This window comes from Miscanthus floridulus, chromosome 14 (genome assembly GCF_019320115.1).
Source record: "Miscanthus floridulus cultivar M001 chromosome 14, ASM1932011v1, whole genome shotgun sequence".
Classification (NCBI taxonomy): Eukaryota; Viridiplantae; Streptophyta; class Magnoliopsida; order Poales; family Poaceae; genus Miscanthus; species Miscanthus floridulus.
This window is the reverse complement of record NC_089593.1, coordinates 5,544,093-5,561,402: the sequence shown is the minus strand read 5'-3', so window position 1 is coordinate 5,561,402 and position 17,310 is coordinate 5,544,093. Positions and strand designations below refer to the sequence as shown.

General features: G+C 47.6%; 1 long non-coding RNA gene across 1 annotated transcript; it reads right to left on the bottom strand.

The window, feature by feature from the left end:
* Positions 1-13,863: 13,863 nt before the first annotated feature.
* LOC136505117 (uncharacterized) lies at positions 13,864-14,384 on the bottom strand. Its single transcript, XR_010771102.1, has 3 exons — positions 14,322-14,384; positions 14,122-14,206; positions 13,864-13,992 (listed from the first exon to the last, which is right to left on the bottom strand). It is a non-coding gene; the product is annotated as an uncharacterized lncRNA (long non-coding RNA).
* Between the last annotated feature and the right edge of the window lie 2,926 nt (positions 14,385-17,310).

Below are 17,310 nucleotides of genomic sequence, written 5' to 3'. Positions count from 1 at the left end.
CATGGGGTTGTGCGAGGCGAAGTTCCTCCCCAGAGGCCAAGTGAGGCGGAGCGCAATCCCAAGGCTCAGGTGAGGCATAGCCTAAACCCATGGGTCAGGCAAGGCGGAGCACGGACCCAAAGGTGGGGTGGGGCGGAGCCCTGCCCTAAGAGGTCGGGCGAGGCGGAGCATGAACCCAAGGGTCGGGCAAGGCAGAGCTTGGACCTGAGGGTCAGGCGAGGCACAGCGCGGACCCAAGGGTCAAGCGAGGCGGAGCACGGACCCAAGGGTCGGGAGTGGCGGAGCCCGGCCCTCAGAGGTCGAGCGAGGCGAAGCCAGCCCTCGGAGGTCAGGCAAGGCGGAACTGGCCCTCGGAGGTCAGGCGAGGCATAGCATGGACCCAAGGGGCGGGCGAGGCGAAGCTTGGACCTAAGGGTCAGGCGAGGCGAAGCACGGACCCAAGGGTCGAGCAATGTGGAGCCCTGCCCTTAGAGGTCGGGTGAGGCGAAGCCAGCCCTCGGAGGTTGGGCGAGGTGGAACCGGCCCTCAGAGGCCGGGTGAGGCCAAGCTTGCGTACCTAGGGGTCGGCAAGAGTTGTAGTCATGCCCTTGACCGCTCGGATGAATTAACATTGATAGTTATTAGCTCCTCCTCTTCGGGTACCCTGGTATTGGTCCCCGACAGTAGCCCCCGAGCCTGTGGAGGAGTAGAAACTCCTTCGGAGGTTTTTCTGAACGGGATGACTCTGAGGGCCCTGGCCTCCTTTTGTCACCCACAGCATGTCCCGGGGACGGTGATTCCCTCTCGTTGAGGTCAGACCCTTCACGGGTATGGCTGTGAGATTTGATGGGTTGTTAGCTGGCTAGTTCGAGTGGGGTCCTGGCATCCCATTCGTGGGGATCCACCTAGGGTCAACTTGGTGACCAACTTTAGATCCTCAGCGGTCAATCCATATAGTTCTCGGGTTCGTTCGACTAGTCCCGAGGGCTCTTTGCCTTTCCTCAGGAAAAAACCATGGATCGTGCTCGGTTGAGACTCGATTGTGGGCCACGATGCCCGTGGCACTTCGTGCGCCTAGGTACTAGCCGCTTGTGGGCCCATCCCTTTCCATTCATTACTCTAAAGGGTGCTCGGAGCGGTTGTCGAACCCGTCAATGGGCCAACCTTCGAACTCCTGGGCCCAGGTGGGCTGTAGAGGTGTTTTTTTATCCATATTCCTCTTACTTGTGTCGAGTCGTGACCCGTCCAGAGAGGCAAAATATCCAGCGAGTTTCTGAGGGGGCGGACAGAGATTACGTGCGCACTTCCCTCGGTGGGACGTTGTGGCAGATCGTGGCAGACGCGAAGATCTAGGCGGACGGTTGGTTTCCTGGCATCCATCGCCCTATAAAACCAAAGGGTTCCCCCCAGGGTTTCATACCTTACATCCTTGTCTCCGCAGCCACGACCGCCGCCACCAATCACCTAGGGTTCCTCGTCTCCGCATCCCCACTGCCGCCGAGCCCGCATCCAACCATCCCCACCTCCAATGGATTCGTGGTGCCGCTCTGACATCACCTTCCAGCGCATGGAGGGCCTCATCCATTGTGGTCTTCTCCGTACGCGGACCTCGGTCGAGGAGTGGCTGCTGCCCGGTGAGGAGGATCTACCGTCGCCGCCCGATGGCTACGTGGTGTCGTTCGTCCACTTCTATGAGCGTGGGTTTGTGACCCCCGCCCATAGATTTCTTCGGGGGCTGCTGCACTACTACAAGATCGAGCTGTAGCATCTCATCCCTAATGGGATCCAGCATATGGCGGTGTTCGTCGCCCTGTGCGAGGGATTCCTGGGGATTAGCCCTACTTTGATCTGTGGAGGCATTTCTTCGCCATCACCCTATAGAAGAAGAGGGAGAAGAGCGATAGGCAAGAGCTACAAATGCCAATGGGGTGCGCTGGCATCCAACTTCGGAACAATCGGGTTGGCGAGTATCCGTCGATGTAGCTATCAATGTCCAACAAGGGGTGGCATTTGTAGTGGTTCTACCTCAAGAACGACACCGTCGCCCCCCTGCCAAAGTTCACTGGGCGCCTGATCAAAGAGGCCCTGGAGTCATAGAGGAAGTGGGGTGCCCCAGAGAAGGACAAGAAGAAGATATAGGACCACATCACTGCCATCCACATCCTGAAGGAGAGCGGCCTGAAGGGGTCAGGCGTCATCGGGGCCTACCACGCAAGGAGGGTAGCGCCGTTGATGACACGCGCGTTCCCGCTATATGTGATGGCGCTCGAGGTGTCGTTTGACAGAACGACGCTCGCCGAGGGGGTGCTCCCCAACTCCGAGATCGCACAACGCATCAAGGAGGCAATGAAGCCCTCGTGGGATGGCGCAGGTGCCCCCTCGATTTCATTTACCTGGTGCCAGGGCATCCTCCGATGCGGTTGGAACTAGGTCATGTCATCTTTGTAAGTTTTCCCTCCTCATGCCTCCTCTTCAATTGATTTCCTGACCTCTCGATACTAACTTTGAGAGGGATAGGACCAGTCGAGAGACCTCATCCTCATGGATCACCCGGCACCATTGCCAAGGAATTCATCCATGAGGGCAGCGAATCACGCCGTGGGCGAGCGGCTAAGGAAGGCGAAGGAGGACAAGAGGAAGAAGAAGCAGCAGAAGCTGTAGGCGCGGGAGCGAGGGGAGGACATCAATAGTGATGATGATGATGATGGGGACGACAACGAGGTAGTTGACGACATCGAGTGGGATGACCTAGAGAATGAGGATGTGCTGACAGGTATTGGCTCGTCCTTCCAGGAGTCAGGACCCTTCCTATTCCATGGAGGGAAGGGTATGTTTGGGGAGCTGGTGGAGGTGGACCGTACCATCGGGCTACCCAGGAGTCAACAGGGGTGGGTGGCTCTGCCGCCGCGCCCGAGGTGCCAGCGAGCACCATTGTTGTACATCGGAGGGGCTTGTAGTCTTACGAGATCACACTAACCGCGTTTGTGGTGTGGCCGCCACCGTGTACCAGAGAGAACAAGGCCCGCGACATTTCGGTCGGAAGCTTGATAGTGAAGACGGCGGGGAGCATCCGGGAGAGGCTTGCCAGAAGACACGTCGGAGACCCACTTGCGCGTGGGGAAGACCCGAGGCTATCCACGGAGTTACCCGACCGGGAGCTTGGCCCTTGTGAGGGATTCCTTACGAGGGGCTCCAACGAGGACTAGGGAGAAGCTTGCGTGCTTCTTGATACCTCGGTAAAAATACTAAAGTCATCGACGGAAGTTTACACATCTCTACCTTGCTCTTTAGCTTTCGCATTTACATTGATTGCATTACTCCTCTTGCGGTAGAGATAGCAACACACTAACAAAACCATAGTTGCACATTTAGATAGTTTATCTTTTGCATAGGTTTTGCTAATGTTAGAAAAAGAAGCCATAGTTTATGGTTAGAATTTTAATTTGCTTAATTCACCCCCCCTCTTAGGCGTCACGGTCTTCCCTTCAATTGGTATCAGAGCCGATTAGCTCAATTTAGACCTTTGGCTTAACCGCCATTGAGCCGACGCTAATTAGAGTGGTTGGGATGGATACCTCTAGGCCTCCGCACTTTGATGACACTAACTTCCCCTACTATAGAGCTAGAACGGCCTGCTACCTTGAGGCGGTTGATTTGGGAATTTGGAGAGTCACTCGTGACGGGATGAAACCCATTAAGAATCCCGATAAACCCACAAAGAGTGAAGAAAAAGAAATTCATTTCAATGCTAGAGCTAAAAATTGCTTGTTTGAATCTTTTAGCATGGATGTATTTAACCAAGTGTTCACTTTAAATACGGCACATGAAATTTGGTTAAAACTCCAAGAGCTCCATGACGGCACAACTAATATCCGTGAGCAAAAATATTTTCTAGCTAAACAAAATTATGATTCCTTTAAAATGAATGATGATGAGCTTGTTCGTGATATGTATTCTCGTTTGAATCTAATTATCAATTAGCTCCATTCAATAGGATTAACAAAGCTAGATGATGCAGACATCATGAGGAAGATCATCTATGTGCTACCACAAAAGAAATATGCAAGCATCGTCACCATCCTTCACAACATGGAGGACTTGAGCACCATGACCCCGGCCATAGTCATTGGCAAGATAGTGGCATTTTAAATGTCACGGAAGATGGGTCAAGAAGAAGCTTCATCATCAAGCAAAGGAAAAGCTCTTGCATGTAGTAAGAAAAAGAAGATGAAGGGCAAGCAAGTTAAGACAAGCTCAAGCTCAAGCTCCTCAAGTGAAGATGAAGAAGAAGATGAGGATGAGGATGATGATGATGATGATGATGATGATGATGATGATGATGATGATGATGAAGATTCAAGTGATGATGATCAATCTTCCTCCTCCACCTTCGACCTTGATGAAGAATCAATCAAACTTATCAACAAGGTGGTGAAGATGATCCAAAGGCTCAATGTCAAGGGTGTGCCCATCTAAATTCAAGATCTCATCTTCACCAATCAAAGAAATAAGCAAAGAAAGAAAAGAAGCTATGGATGCGACAAGTTGGGACACTTTGTGGAAGTTTGTCCAAACAAGCCCACACCCAAGATAAAGAAAAAGGTGTGCAAGGACAAAGCCCTCACATCAATAAGGTCAGGGGATGATTCTTCAAGTGAAGAAGAAGACCATCACAAGAGGCGAGGTCACAAGCACTCATCATCAAGCTCTTCTCGTGTGTGCCTTATGGCACGAGGTAACGAAAGCTCATCCTCTAGTGAGAGTGATAGTGATGATGAAATGCCTTCTCTTAATGAACTTCTGCAAGAAAATCTTAAACATGCTAAAACTTATACTAGCCAACAAAAAAAGCTAAAAATTTTGCAAGAAAAGCTAGACAGTTCACAAGAAGCATATAAAACCTTGCTTGAACAACATAAGACATTTGCTAATCTCAATTTTGAACTATCTACTAAAATTGAGCAACTTGAGGCCAGAGCAACAACAAATGCATGCACAATCAATGATGAGCAACTTGTAAAGAAAAATGAAAAATTAAAAGAAAAGTTAGCTAGCTCTCAAGATGCTTATAAAAGTTTACTTGCTAAAATGGAAACCATGTGCAAATATTGTGATGAGCTAACTAATAAAGTTGCTAATCTTGAAGCCGTCAGTACAACCCTCACTAAGGCACCTAAAAAGAAAAGTTCTATCTTTGACATGCCTAAAAAGGATGCTTCTACTTCTTGCAATGATTTATATTTAGACTCACCCTTATGCAACCAAGTTTGTATTGAGAAAATTGTTGTAGATACATGCACACAAGAGGTTGTAATGGAGAATGAGTAACTCAAGCAAGAAGTGGCTCGCCTTACCAAGGACTTGACTCAAGTAAAAGGCAAAATAGAGCAAACCCAACTTCATCAAGATAACACTATCAAGGGAGTGAAGAAGCTTGATGAAGAACAAACCGTGGTTTGCTACATGTGCTACAAGGAAGGTCACAAGTCCTATGAGTGCATGGTGAAAAATGAGGGAGGAGCTAAGAAGAAAGAGAAAAACAAAAAAAACAAGCAAGCTCTCCAACACCTACACCAACAAGGTGGACAAAAAGGCCTCCACACATTATATCTTGAAGATGAAGAAAAATGACAAGATGGTGGCCATCAAGGTGGACAAGCAAGCCAATATGGGGCCAAACACATTTGGGTGTCAAAGGAGATCATTTCCAACATGAGGAGCACCAAAAAGGTTTGGATCCCGAAAGGAAAGTGAGAAGTCCGATGGACTTCGGGGAATTTGGAGACTTGGTATAGTTTTGGGTGCATTTCATGGGGTGCGTCACATTAGATCATGTCAATTGACAAGTGGGTTAGTGAACACTATGGACCCAAATCCCCCTCCCTATGTTAGGTAACTAGATTTAATTTCTAGCAATTTCAATTAGCATCTAGTTTCTTTTCATGCCTAGGTTTGCATTTGCATGTTTGATCTTTTGTCTTGCATACACTAGGTATATCTTATGGTAGGCTTGCTCGGATTCACTCTTAACCCTTGGAGCAAACCTACATGATTTAAATTGTTTAGGAGCACGGCACATAGCTTGTTTTACAATTGTTCATCTAATATGTGCCAAAGTCCAAATTGTAGATAATTTCTCCCGAATATCGCTTTCGAAAATGATTCTCACATTCATGTGATGTCATCTTTTAAGTGGTATTTTTTATTCTAAAATCAATGTGCATGTCTCCTACAAGTATTCTATACTTGTGTACACAAATTTAGGGGGATGTTACTCTACAAGTTGGATGTTTTGAGACTAACACCTTTTCAAGCTTATAATGTGTGTAGTAGTCTCATTGCAAGGAAAATGGAGTCCCCAGAGTTAAGCATCATACTTCAAATATCCACCACCTATTGCAAGTGGTATAAATCAAATTGGTTTCCACAAGTGGTATTTCTAAACTGATATCATCATGTTGATTTCACTTTGGTATTTATATGCTTTCTCCATGCATTATATAGATTAAACTCCTTTGAGCATTAATTTGCTAATTATGCATAAACTTCATTCTCCATCATATGTATGCATATATTTAGGGGGGGCTTAGTCTATGTAATGTGAGAGTCAAATTTTGTGACCTATTCCACTCCACATACAAAGGATCACAAAGTTTGACCCTCCCTTGTGCTACTAATGTCTTCCTCTTCGATGTTTGATTCCAAAGTGGGAGAATTTGTAGGACCAAAAGCAAGCTCGATCATAATAATTTACAAGTGGTAATGGTAATAATTTACAAGTGGTAATGGTCCGAGAAAGAGAGGATAGTGGATTATGGAGTTAGGGGGAGACTTAAATCCATAATGCCACATGGGGACATTTGCAAGGGCAAGATAAGTTTCCAAAGATATTTACATGTGATATGCATTATCTTACTTGTGGTATCTTTAGCTTAGATATGCTTACATGTGGTATCTTTTAGCATCATATAACATTGCCCTTTGCATTGCATCCTAGCAAGTAAATAGTTTTAAATTCTAAATTTTTTATTATTTGCTTATTTTGGTCGTGTTGTCATCAATCATCAAAAAGGAGGAGATTGTAAGAATTCCAAAAAAACCCACAAAGAGTGATGAAAAAGAAATTCATTTCAATGCTAGAGCAAAAATTGCTTGTTTGAATCTTTTAGCATGGATGTGTTTAACCAAGTGTTCACTTTAAATACGGCATATGAAATTTGGTTAAAGCTTCAAGAGCTCCATGACGGCACAAGTAATGTTCGTGAGCAAAAGCATTGTATAGCTAAACAAAATTATGATTCCTTCAAAATGAAAGATGATGAGCTAGTTCGTGATATATATTCTTGTTTGAATCTAATTATCAATGAGCTCCATTCTATAGGATTAACAAAGCTAGATGATGCGGACATCGTGAGGAAGATCATCTCCATGCTACCACAAAAGAAATATGCAAGCATCATCACCATCCTTCACAACATGAAGGACTTGAGCACCATGACCCCGGCCATAGTCATTGGCAAGATAGTGGCATTTGAAATGTTACGCAAGATGGGTCAAGAAGAAGTCTCTTCATCAAGCAAAGGCAAAGCTCTTGCATGTGGCAAGAAAAAGAAGATAAAGGGCAAGCAAGTTGAGATAAGCTCAAGCTCCTCAAGTGATGATGATCAATCTTCCTCCACCTCTGATCTTGATGAAGAATCAATCAAACTAATCAACAAGGTGGAGAAGATGATCTAAAAACTCAATGTCAAGGGTGTGCCCATCTAAATCCAAGATCTCATTTTCACCAATTAAAAAAATAAGCAAAGAAAGAGAGAATGCTATGGATGCGGCGAGTTGGGACACTTTGTGGAAGTTTATCCAAACAAGCCCACACCCAAGACAAAGAAGAAGGCATGTAAGAACCAAGCCCTCACATCAATAAAGTTATAGGATGACTCTTCAAGTGAAGAAGAACACCATCACAAGAGGCGAGGCCGCAAGCACTCATCATCAAGCTCTTCTTGTATGTGCCTTATGGCACGAGGCTATCCACGGAGTTACTCGACCGGAAGCTTGGCCCTCGCGAGGGATTCCTTGCGAGGGGCTCCAACGAGGATTAGGGAGAAGCTTGCACGCTTCTCAATACTTCGGTAAAAATACCGGAGTCATCGACGGGAGTTTACACATCTCTACCTTACTCTTTAGCTTCCGCATTTACATTGATTGCATTACTCCTCTTGCGGTAGAGATAGCAACACACTAGCAAAACCGTAGTTGCACATTTAGATAATTTATCTTTTGCATAGGTTTTGCTAAGGTTAGAAAAAGAGGCCATTGTTTATAGTTAGAATTTTAAGTTGCCTAACTCACCCCCGTCTTAGGCGTCACGGTCTTCCCTTCAGCCCCCCAAACGTATCTACCACCCAATGGCATTGAGGCGAGTCATCAGCTCCTCTGTTTTCCCCTATTTTGGCCGAATTTCATCGTGACTTATGCTTTTCGTTTCTTGCAGTGTCGGGAGGCAGCGTAATCCTTTGGCGCTGGTGCCAAAGAAGAGCGTCGCCCTTTAAGCAAGGCTACAGCCATCAGCTGACATCGCACCCATTTTAGGCGGGAGCGGCGCTAGTGTGACTACATCGTCGGTCGGGCAGGCGCCGCCCATGATGGCGCCTGTGCCCTCAGTGGGACAGGCGGACGTGGGGGCTCAAGCAATGCCTTCGAAGGTCACAGAGTAGCCGGTCAAGATGGCAACGGGGAATTCCCCGTCGGGGGATATGCCACCATCCCCGTCCCCGTGGGGAAGAATTTTCCCCGTCCCCGTCCCCGTGAACATTGACGGGGAACATTTCTTCTCCATCCCCGTTCCCCATCGGGGATTTAATCCCCGTGGGGATCCCCGTCCCCGAACTCAGTATCAAATAAATTTGAGAAACATAAGAAAATTTACAGAAATATATCACAGATTCACGGTACAAAAAGTTTAAGCAATCCATTCCAATAGCAAGGCAACAAGGCTGCAGCAACATTGCATTTGTACTAGCACAACAGCACACTAGCTCTCGAGGCGTCCAGCACACACAGAGCAAAAAAACATAGTGATATATGCACAAATCACAAGATTTCAAGGCACCTAGCCACATACACAGGCATAGGATACAAACACAAAGAAGCAAAGAGAACACACTACTCCAGCTCTAGCAACACCAGTAGGCCAACCGGCGAGGTAAACTGGCTACAGACTGGTGCTGGCAGCCGAACACGGAGAGAGGCAGGGAGTACACCGCGGCTGCAGACCGACCTCCAGGGATGCTGGCAGCCGGACAAGGAGAGAGCCAGGGACACCGCGGCCGGACACGTCGTTCTCGTCAAGAGCCTGAGACTACATGTTATTGGGCAGAGATCTGGTGGAGGCGGACAGGGGCACCGCACAGCCGCACAAAGCGAGCGGCGGCCGGCTTCTACGGAGTGGAGAGAATGGATAGGGTTGGGGAGTGGGGAATTAGGGTTTGATGGCGCGTATATATACTCTCAGCCAGTACCTGGGCCTTTACATGGGCCTGGTCGCCTGGTTGCTGAAGCGCGGTGCCGCGATACTGCTTGACGGGGCGGGTCTGCGGGGATCGGAGCCGGGGACAGCCAAACCATCCCCGTCCCCGTGATCCCCGATGGGGAATGATTTTCTACCAAATTCATCCCCGTGGGGAGCATTTTGGCTGCATCCCCGTCCCCTAATAGGTGAATTCCCCACGAGGAATCGGGGATCGGGGCCCCATTGCCATCTTTTGTAGTTGGCGATGATGGGGCGGACAAGGCTCCCGACCACGCTCGTGGCGCTGACCGTGGTGGGTGCAACGCAGCCGGTCAGGACCCCACCCAACGCAGGCGAGTGTGGCGGCGGCTATGACAGGCGGGTCACAGCCGGGCGTTATCGTGGTGGCGCCTGAGGAAACGGCGTGACCCGTGCCATCGGTGGCCTAGGCAATGGCGTCTGGCGTTGGCCAGACAAAGAGGGACACTGGTGAAGGGTCCCCGGAGGTTGTGGTGTTGGGAGAGGAGTCAGTGTCCATATCGCTGACCCCTTCTGGTGTCGGAGAGATTGTCCCGGCGGGGACGTCATGGCGAGGAGGGTCAGTAGCGATCGGAGCCGGTGGGGAGCCGTCCCTGGCCCTAACATCAGTGAGCAGCGACTCGCCTACGCGGGGCGAGCCCCTGCTCCGGTGGGCGAGTCCGGAGGACCCGACGTCGATGCTCTTCACTCTCGACGACACCGTAGAGAGTATGGAGCGGGAGAGCCTCGACGTGGGGATCACGTCCGTGCTTGAAGCCCTAGACCACGCCCACGGTGCCTTGCGCGACGTTGTCGTTCCCTCCGGCTGAGTATTCGTTTGACCCTGCTTCTCGTCCTTTTCTTTCTGTATATATTTTTTGTATTGTGACCATCGTCTCCTTTTAGTCCCTTATCGCTCACAGCCGGGGGAAATCTCGGTTCCTTCATGAGCAGAAGGAAACCAAGGACCGCCTCATCGAGGAGGCGCGACTGCTCGGGGAGGTGACTGCTTAGCTTGTTGCCGCCCAGCAGAGGGTGGCTGAGCTGACTCCCCTCGCCGAGGGGGACAGTCTTCGATCACGGGTGGCTAAGGCCCGTCGGCATGCGGACGAGTCCGAGAGGGCGTTCGAGGCCCTATTGGCGAGATTGCGGAAGGACAACAAGGAGGCTGCCAAGGTCAGAAAGGAGTCGGACGAGCTGCTCTAGAAGGACGCCGAGACCCGCCGACAGATCCTTGAACTTCTGGCTAAGGTTGAGAAGAAACAGGAGCTGAAGTTGGGGACAAGGAGAAGCTCGTGGCCCTGGAGAAGAGGGTGAGTCTGGATGCCGCGGCGGTCGCCCGGCTGCACATGGAGCGAGATGAGCTGCTCTAAACCACGGAGACGCTCCGCTCGGAGCATGGGGGCAGCTCACGAGGAGTGTGACTTGGCCCTCCGAGATCATGACCAGACCTACCAAGAGCATGACGATGCGCATCAGAAGGTCGGCTCCCTCCAGGCCGAGCTTGGAAACGCGATGGGCCAGAAGCTAGAGGCCGAAAGCGTTTCTGCCGAGCTAGCCGTGGATCTCATCGAGGCGAGGAGGAATCTTTAGGCGAAGAGCGACGAGCTCGGTATCCTGAGCGCCGCCCTTGGAGTGGTCTACGATGACCTGGAGGTGGTGCGGTCGGTGGGGACCAGTTCGCTCATGGCCCGTGCCGTCGAGATCACGGAGCGGGTGCGCCACCTTGAGAGGAACGCCCTTCGCGTCGGGGTTAATCAATCCTTCACGATTGCTCGCTCTCATTATGGGGACAGCATCGATCTGGAGGCGATGAGCCACGACTTCGCGCCTGGCTATGAGGCCCACGAGCTAGAGGAGATGGAGACAGCGGTGGCTCCCCTTTCACATGACCTAGTAGACATGATCGAAAGCATAGTTCTCCCCCGGAGGGGTTAGTTAGTTCAATAGGTTGATCACTTTTGTAATCAGAGGATAGGTGCCGACCTTTTTGTAATGCTTAAACCAACTTGTCTTTTTGTTTCATTTGACCAAGTCTGTTCTTTTGTTTTGGTGCATTCCGACCCTTCCATTTGTTAAGACCGTACAGCTCGAGGTGTAGGAGGAAAACTCTGATCACGCTGGTAAGCAAGAGTGCTATAGCCACTAGAGCGTTGGTTTCTCGCCGTCCGACCAGCCTTGCTTAGTCGTTCGTTTCCACAGACCTTGCTACTGGGTTTAATGTGAGGAAGGGTGATGAGGATATCATTTCTTCATCACATACAAGCCAATGAGAGGAGGAGGTCCAGCATGGGCGTCCAATTCATCTTTCTCATGGTGGAGGCCCAGTCCAACTGAAGTTGGAGCTTATCTCGGATTCTAGAACCAGTCTGTCTTAAACTGGTCACCCAGGACGCATCTGAACTCCGTTTTTTATGATCCACATATGGTTGGAAAGCTAATTTGATATGGAAGCCAATCAAAGTGGTCTCACATCAAAAGAACTTTGAAATCAACTGGAATAGTCGAAACAAGTCAGCATCCAGAATCTGTCAGGATGCTGCGACACCGTCTTTTGGTTCGTTGGACCGTGTATCGTGTTTGGGCCCATTAGGGGGCACGTCCAGGGGGTGACGCCCAAGACTCTATAAATAGCAGTCGTCGCTCTCCTTAGGATTTGGGTTTTGTTTAGTACTTGATTTCCTCATGAAACAGACATCATTTTGTTGCAACTGTGCCGCCAAGGCTGCTTGCTGTGAACCAGGGCCCCAGTTCTTGATCTTGTTCGCCTGTTATCATAAGCCTCATATTTATTTACAATTTCAGATTGCGTTCATCCCGTTTTTGCTTGTGTTCTCGATTCGCTTGCAGAAAAGCCTTCTCGGCGAGGTCAATCACGTTCGCATGGTTGATAAACAACGGAGCAGTGGTGTAACGGTTGCAGGGTTCGAATTAGTCTTGGTTCGAAGCCTAGATCGTGAACGTCGAGTCTCCACCAATCGACGCTATTATACCTTTTGAAAGATCGGGCCTAGTCTACATTAAGTGGTATCAGAGACCTTGTTGCCCATTAGGTATAACTTTATTTTCCCCGTTAGATTGCTACTGTTTTTACATTACCTATAGTCCACAAAAAGCCAAAAAATATACACCGCCACGTATTCCCTGTCCTATAGCCTCGTTGTGCCGTGCAATTTTGTCTCTGTTTCGCACTGTTGAGTTTGTGTCCTAGGGCAAGTTCAGGTTGCTGGTTTTAGATCGTTTTTAATTCAGTTTGTGTTTTTTCCTTTGTTTTTCATCATAATCCATGAACACCTTCACCTCTTGCTGTGTTTCCTTATATCCATTAAACCCTAGTCCACGCCATCTAATTTGTTACACTTGTCTTCACTGTTTCTATCAAATCCTTGCTGCCGTGACCAATTTTACGTGCATTGTTCCCGTTTTGTCCTCTAATTCTGAGTCAGTTCGTAAATCTGGTCTAGTTTTCGCATACGAACTCGGATTTCGACGTTCCATATATCAAAATCAATCAGAAAAAATTTTTGGATCCATCTGTCCCCACTTTGTCAGGTTTGGAAATTTTTTATTTTAGCTAAAAACTGGTCACAAGATTATCTTTTCGTGGTCACAAACTTTTTGTCGATTTTGAGCACATCTTTTGAAATTTCCACAGGCCACGCCTTTCACTTGTTTAAGCTCATATTTTCTAGGTTACTTCTTTTGTGCTCCTAAGTGAAGAAAAGATAATAAAAAAATAAAAAGAAAAAGTCAAAGAATCCCCAAAAAACAACGACAGCCCAAAAATAGAGAAAAAAGAGGGGCAAAAGTGGAACAATATTTAGAGGAGCACATAGAGAGCGTCATTTGAGCTGTGTTTGTGTGTGCTGATTTCTGCATTGTTCCTAATCATATTCCTGCTGTTCACATCACTTGATACATCTAGTATTTGAAACGTGAGTAGGCCAGCAACTAAGATAAGTACTTGGGATACTTATTCAGCTTTGCTATTTAGTTACGAATTTTGCTATTCCTTGCTACTATATTATGCCTGTCCAAGCTCCACTTTCTTCTAATCAAGTACATGTTCGTCTTACAACTGTTACACTCAAGCTACAACGGTATCACAGTCACCGACCGATTGCACCACCTGTTGCTTTGGTAAGAACACTTATAAGACCGTGGTAAGACGCTTTAGAGTTGAGTGCCTTGTTTTTCCTTGTCCACAACCTAAGTAGTTGGTAGAGAAAATATTATTTATGTTGTCTTCTTTCTACTAACCATGTCAGGAAAAGCCAGAGGCAGCGGTAAAGGAAACAGAGACACACCTACAGATTTCAAAGGCTGTGTTTCTAAGAATGAGTTTCGTGCCGTTCTTGATGACAAGTTTAATGAGATCCTTCAACAAATCACCAACTTAGCCAAGAAGATTGAAGATGTTGAACAATGACATCCTGAACCACGTCCTAAAGATGATCTCTCTGAGGAGGATGACGACGCGGAGGCTGAAGACGAAGCTCAACGACATGCTTAGGATGCACATAAGCGTAATCGGTTGAACTTTAACCGACGCGGTATGGGAGGTAATAACCAAGGTAATAATGATCCTTTCTCTAAAACCAAGTTTAAGATACCTTCTTTTTCTGGTTCTGCTGATCCTGAAGCATATTTAGATTGAGAGATGGCTGTAGATAAAAAAAATTAGCTCCCATCAAGTACCTGAAGAATATAGAGTTAGACTTGCTACTAGTGAGTTTACTAGTTTTGCTCTTTTCTGGTGGAATGATATTTGCAATAATGTTAATGCTAATGCTAATGCTCAAATACCACAAACCTGGATTGTACTTAAATGACGAATGAAATTGAGATTTGTTGCTCCATACTATCAGCGTGATCTGCGATTAAAACTGCAACGTTTAAATCAAGGTAGTAAAACTGTTGAGGAATATTATCAGGAGCTTTTAATTGGTCTAGCACGTAGTAACATACAAGAAGATGAAATGGATAAGTGTTCTAGATTTTTTGGAGGTTTGCGTCGAGAAATACATGATGTTCTTAACTATAAAGAATGGACTAGATTTTTCCAATTATATCATTATGCTCTTAAAGCTGAAAGGGAAGTACAGGGACAGCAACCTAGGCGTTCCATGACTCCATCGACTCCTTCACGTCCAATCGAGGTGAGTAAATTTTCTAATGTGCAGACACCACCAGCACCTGTAAAGAAGAGTTCTTCTATCACACCTTCTTCTAGTGGATCTGCTACACCTTCCTCTAGCGGCCCTTCTAAAGTTGTTTGCCACCGCTGCAAGGGCATGGGACATATTGCTAAAGAATGCCCCAGTAAACACGCATATATTGCTACTGATGATGGTGGGTATGCTAGTGCTAGTGATGAAGATAATGAATTTGCACTTGCAACTGATCTTTATGCAGATAAAGTTGCAGATAGTGCTAAAGATCCTGATGTTGCTGAAGATCCTGATGAGGTAATTGATAGTGTGGCATGCACTGCAGACTACAAATCAATCATTGTTCAGTGTATTTTGAGTACACAAGTTGAGCCCGTAGACAAGCTACAACGCCATAATTTATTTCAAATGTTCCTCATTGTCAATAATTTCTGTGTTCGTGCTATAATTGATGGAGGGAGCAGCAATAACTTGGTAAGTTCTGAGCTTGTCAAGACCCTTGGTTTATCTACACGTGCTCTTCCACATTCATACCATGTTCAGTGGTTCAACAATAGTGGTAAGGCAAAGATAACACAATCTGCCCGTGTGCATTTTTCTATCGGATCATATCATGATTATGCTGAATTTGATGTCGTGCCTATGCAAGTTTGTTCACTTTTGTTAGACCACCCTTGACAATATGATAATAATGTTGTACATCATGGTAGGCAAAATAGATATACTTTTATGTTTAAGGAAAAGACCATTGCTTTACTTCCTTTAACTCCTGCTGAAATTGTGCGATATGAAAAGGAACTTGCTGAAAAGAAAAAGAAAGGCCATGATGAAAACTCTAGCAAACCAGCAAATGAACCATCAAGTAACATGAAAGAAGTTCTATTTGCTCTTAAATCTGTTCTTGCTGATCATGATGAACCATGTTATGCTTTAACTTATACGTCGCCTATATGTCCACTTGGTTCTTCTAGTGCTATGCCTTTTGTTGGTACTAACCTTTTGCAGGAGAAGGAGGATGAATTCCCAGCAGGGAGGCCACCATGGCAGCCGCCTTTGCAAAGGATTGGGCGCCAAGATGAACGTCTTCTTCCGGATCCATCGTTGCTGCCATCCAATTGAGGAGACCATCTACTTCAGTCGAGGACGACTTCAATTCAATAAAGGGAGGATGATGAGGATATCATTTCTTCATCACATACAAGCCAAGGAGAGGAGGAGGTCCAGCATGGGCATCCAATTCATCTTTGTCATGGTGGAGGCCCAGTCCAACTGAAGTTGGAGCCCATCTAGGATTCCAGGACCAGTCTATGGTGGACCTAGATGGGCTCCAACTTCAGTTGGACTGGGCCTCCACCATGACAAAGATGAATTGGATGCCCATGCTGGACCTCCTCCTCTCCCTGGTGGAGGACCAGTCATGGGCATCCGGACTCCGTTTTCAACGATCCACATATGGTTGGAAAGCTAATTTGATAAGAAAGCCAATCCAAGTGGTCTCCCATCTAAAGAACTTTGGAATCAACAAGAATCATCGAAACAAGTCAGCATCCAGAATCTGCTAGGGTGTCGTCGACGAGTACTTTCCTAAAGAGTACTTTCTTGATGGTTGCATCGAGAACGAGGGGAAAATGCCCTATGTAAGGGATGTCCGCCCACTAGTCGACCCTGCTGAAGGTGATGGGAACCTCAGACCAGGGGCGATAGCTGGGGTTGACAATAGCGTTTTGTGTGTCGACGGCGAGCACCCGGCAGGCGATGAGTTTTTGATCTCTTCTGCTCTTGGCGGTGGCAAGGCCCCCGAAAATAGTGGTGACCACTTTGTCATGATCCTGGAAGGCGTTATTATTGTCCCCATGTGGTCGGCAACCTCTAGCTCCGTCGTCGTTGTCGTCGTCCTTCTTTTTGGCCTAGAACTCCTTAGCCAAGCCAAGGCAGTCCTTCATCTTGTGCTTGCTGTTCTTGTGGAGGGGGCACGAGCCTTCGAGGATTTTCTTGTACTGCTCATCGTAGTTACGTTTGGCACGAGGTTCGTCAATGGTGGCGACGATGTTGTCTGATCAGCGGCAGAGATATTGACCAGCTTTGGACCCTTCCGGCCCATCGCGGCCACTTTTCTGATGGTGGCCACGGTCATCGTAGCGGCGGTCATAGTGGCGTCGTTCGTCAGGGTGCTCGTTGCTGCGGCGAGTGCCTGCATCCTCGTTGAAGCGAACTTCGGTCTCTTCAGCGTCGGCGTATTGATCAACGGTAGTGATGATCTCGCCGATCCCCTTTGGTGGCTTACGATTGAATTTGGAGCGGAGGTCACGGTGATGGAGTACTCTGACAAAGGTGGTGATGACTTCTGCTTCCGTGATGTTGGGAATAGAATTCTTCATCTCAAAAAATCATCTGATGTAGCTACGGAGGAGCTCGGACGGTTTCTGATAAATGCGATTTAGATCGTGTTTGGTGCCCGATCGAGCACACGTAGCCATGTAATTGTCGGTGAAGACCTTCTTCAACTGTTCCTAAGATCCGATAGAATTCAGGGCGAGGCTCGTGAGCCAATTCATCATGGTCGGCGTGAGCATGACGGGAAGATAGTTTACCATGACACTGGTATCTCCCCTAGCGGCACGCACAACGGTG